Genomic DNA, 4,474 nt, shown 5'->3' with positions numbered 1-4,474 from the left:
AAAAAAAAAAAAAAAAGAAGAAGAAGAAGAACCAGAATGTGGAAAGCAGAAAAGTTCCTTTTTAAAGTTTCCTTTCTTGTTAAAGATTAAATGTGCCAAAAACTTTGTTAAGACCTATCCTATGTAGCTGTTAGACATACCATGCTTATAGGCTTGTAGTACATTCTTGTCCTTGTACTTTAACCAAGATACCTGTGCTGGACATGCTCACAGCCATGTCCCAGCTCTCCATTGCTTTTACCTGTTTAGAAAAGTTTTAAGGTATTAGCCAATCAGGTTTTAGTGCAGATTGTGAGTTCTGGCTCCAGCCAACAGAGATCAGATAAATTTATGTGTTTTCCTTTGTTCATTGTACTCTCGTGGCACAATGGCTAGCGAGGGTACCCTTCCTGCAGTCCAGGAAGTAAAAATTGCATTGCTGAAAAATCCTTTGTCTCAGTGCTTATTTTTCTTTGCGGCACCAAGCATCTATTTCTAACACAGAAGAATCGGGTCAGCTAAAGTCCTGTTTTCTGAGGCTCTTCCTCATGTCTAAGAAAATTAATGAAAGACAGACCTCTTTTTGCCAAAACCATAAACCACATGCCTGGTGCATGACAAAAAGAGGGAGTCCATTCCCGCAAATATTTCAGAACCTTCTAGCTGGGTGGGAGTGTTTGGGGAGCAAAGAAGCTCACAGCTGTGTGTTCCTGCCAAGCACATTGCAGACAGGTGCTAGGGATGTCTGAGCCCTCTGGTGCTTGAGATACCGGCCAGTGTTTCCCAAAGTGCGTTCCATGGAACTATAATCCCATCCACTGCTTCTTAAAAACAGGTGCAACTGGCAAACAGGTGCATCCCACTTCTTTGGTATGTTACAATGAACGTTACCATTTTGAGCATTCTTGCCCATGTCCTTTGTTTAATCCAGCATTTTCCAAACATTTGACACGTCCTGCCCCCACACCTACTCTTTAACATGTTACCATCCACCAATGCTAGTTTATGCCCTACACAGAGGGTTTTGATTCTGTGGAGAATGTGGGGAATAAGCTTATTCCTTCTTGGGTTCAAATTAGAGACGTCCACTGTTCAAGGAGCTCCATGCTGAATTTCCATCTCCCTTTGAGAATGTTCATCACTTAAAGTCTATGCTTCTAGTGTTTTGATAGCACATCTCAAATGTTTTTTTTCTCTTGAAATTCCAGCGTAATTTGATGGTGACCACCTTTTTTTTTTTTTAATAGAGACGAGGTCTCACCAAGTTGGTCAGGCTGGTCTCGAACTCCTGACCCGTGATCCGCCAGCCTTGGCTTCCCAAATAGCTGAGATTATAGGCACCCACCACCTCGCTCAGCTAATGTTTGTGTTTCTTTTATTTTTCATTTTTTATTTTTTTAGACAGAGTCTCACTCTGTTGCCCAGGATGGAGTGCAGTGGCGTGATCTTGACTCACTGCAACCTCTGTTTCCCAGGTTCAAGTGATTCTCTTGCCTCAGACTCCCAAGTAGCTGGGACTACGGGCATGTGCCACCATGCCCAGATAATTTTTGTATTTTTAGTAGAGATGGGGTTTCACCATGTTGACCAGGCTGATCTCAAACTCCTGACCTCAAGTGGTCCGCCCACCTCAGCCTCCCAAAGTGTTGGGTTTATAGGTATGAGCCACTGTGCCTGGCATTTCTGTGTTTTTGTAGAGACGGGGTTTCTTCATGTTGGCCAGGCTGGTCCTGAACTTCTGACCTCAGATGATCCGCCTGCCTCGGCCTCTCAAAGTGCTGGGATTATAGGCATGAGCCACTGTGCCGGCCATATTTTAAAAGAGGATAGAGGATGCCACCTAGGGTCACCTGCCATTCTCTTGTTCTCAGGCCAGAAGTGACCATGTTCTTTGAATTCTTCACCACTTTTCTTTGTGACTGTGCTGAGCTCTGGGGTGTCAGAGCTCAGTTCTTCCTGGGGTCTTGCTCACACCCCTCCTGGCTCTAGAAACCCAGAAGCCCCACCTGGAGTGACCCTACATGACCTGGGGTGGGGCTGTGCCAGGAGTCAGCCCTTTCAGGAGCCAAATATCCATTGTTGATGGGAGGCGACATTTTCATTTGTTCCCCAATCCCCTTCCCTCTGCCAGGAGCCGTGCCCCTCTCTTGAGATTTTCTGTGAGTTGGAGACTAGAGCAGAGAGTTGAGGACATCAGGGGACAGAGGGTGTTTCTGGCTGCTGGAGCAAGCTGAGCCATATTAACGTTCCCAGTGGGTGTCAGGAGGGTGGAATGCACTCAGGTCCACATTGCAAGGAAGCTTCTCCATTCCCCCTGCCCCATCTCCCTCCAAGGCCAGAGTGCAGTAACTATTCACTGGCTCCGTTGTAATCTACCATGTAGCCTTGAACTCTTCCTCTCCACCACTCCCACCCAGCTCCATCCCAGGAAGCTTTGTCTCTCCCTAACTGACCCCTTCACCGGGGCCACCAGACCTGCTGGGAGGACTCAGGCAGTGACAGGTGCCTGCTGCTCACAGAGTCCTGTCTGCCACTGCTCTGTGATGGCTGGGGAGGGTGGAGGGTAGAGGGCAGAGGGCTTCTGGCTTCGCAGGTCCTCCCACAGGTTTGATATCCTTTGCTGAGGTCATCTCCCTCCTGTGATTTAACGAGGCTGAAGCAGAGAAAACCCAAAGATGCCAGAGGGGCCACCTCTTCCCAAAACCCACCAATGCCTCCTTTTTCAGGGAGCATTAATATCCTTTCCTTCACTTCCCCTTTAAAATATATGTTTTTTAAATTAAAGAAATGCATGTATGTAGTTTAAAAAATCAAGTGGCCCTGTAAGGTTTATTCTAAAAACATCCCTACTCACTGGTCCTGATCCCTTGTCCTGGAGGCAGCCACCTTCAACTCTTCTTCCTTTTTTTTTTTTTTTTTTTTTCTTTTTTTTTTTATGGAGTCTCGCTCTGTCACCCAAGCTGGAGTGCAGTGGTGTGATCTCGGTTCACCTCTGCCTCCAGGGTTCAAGTGATTCTCCTGCCTCAGCTTCCCAAGTCGCTGAGACTACAGGAGCACACCATCACATCCAGCTAATTTTTTGTACTTTTGGTAGAGATGGGGTTTCACCATGTTAGCCAAGATGGTCTCTATCTCCTGACCTTGTGATCCGCCCTCCTTAGCCTCCCAAAATGCTGGGATTACAGGCGTGAGCCACCGTGCCTGGCCAGCCACCTTCAACTCTTTTAGCTTTATCTTGCTTGGTATTTCAGTTTTAAGCATCATATAACTGACTACCTGCTGTAGAAAATGAGGATTTAGCTCTTACACACAGGCACACACACTTACCTTCTCCTCTCACCACCCCAAGATCATGGATTCAAGTTAAATCAATATTCAGTGTTTACTGTCCTGTGACTTAGGAAAATATTGTATGCCACTGAGTGCCCAATGCACTGTGATGGCATTATTTGGTACAATTTCATTTTTCTCAGAGTTAGTAATTTTGGTGAGTTTTTATATTTTCAATGTAGCTGCTAATTTATCTCTGTCACAACTCTAAAGCTCTTGTTAACATAATTAAAATTTCAGAATCTATCAGTTCTGTGTCTTATTTTGAGTCCTCCGACCTGGGCTGCAATCAGGCTGGTTGTTATGCTGGGGTCTGAGTCCTCTGTGATAACGTTTCCCTCTCTTCTGTTGCATCCCCCGGTTCCTGGATTCTCTGTTTTCCACTTTCTTGGTTTACTCTCTCATTTTGATGGAGCACATCCTCTAGTAGCTTCTTGAGAAAGGATGCATGGAAGGAAAATTCAGTGAGACAAGGCATGTCTGACCTGTACGTAGTCCACACTTACACTTGTTTGATAAAATTATCTGCTGGAGGCTGGGTGCAGTGGTTCATGCCTGTAACCCCAGCACTTTGAGAGGCTGAGGTGGGAGGATAACTTGAGTCCAGGAGTTCAAGACCAGCCTGCGCAACATAGAGACCCTGTCTGTAAAAGAAAAAAAATTATCAGCTGGGCATGGTGGTGCATGCTTTTAGTCCCAGCTACTGGAGAGGCTATGGTGGGAGGATAGCTTGAGGCCAGGGGTTCAAGCCCTACTAGTGCACTACAGTCGTGCCTGTGAATAGTCACTGCACTCCAGCCTTGGTTACATAGCAAGACCCTGTTTCTAAAAATAAAATAATATTATCAATAAGTTCTAGGTTGGAAATATTTTTCCCCAGGATTATGAAGGCCTGTGCCTTCCTCCAATTTCCAGTGATGGTGTTAAAAAGCCCAATGCCTGCGGTGGATCACCTGAGGTCAGGAGTTCAAGACCAGCTTGGCCAACGAGGCAAAACCCCACCTCTACTAAAAATATAAAAATTAGCAGGGTGTGGTGGCGCATACCTGTAGTCCTAGCAACTTGGGAAGCTGAGGCAAGAGATTGCTTGAACCCGGGAGGTGGAGGTTGCAGTGAGCCAATATCACACCACTGCACTCCAGCCTGGGTGACAGAACAAGACTCC

Source organism: Cebus imitator, unplaced genomic scaffold (genome assembly GCF_001604975.1).
Source record: "Cebus imitator isolate Cc_AM_T3 unplaced genomic scaffold, Cebus_imitator-1.0 Scaffold762, whole genome shotgun sequence".
Classification (NCBI taxonomy): domain Eukaryota; kingdom Metazoa; phylum Chordata; class Mammalia; order Primates; family Cebidae; genus Cebus; species Cebus imitator.
The sequence above is the reverse complement of the archived record's forward strand: the minus strand, read 5'-3'. Positions refer to the sequence as shown.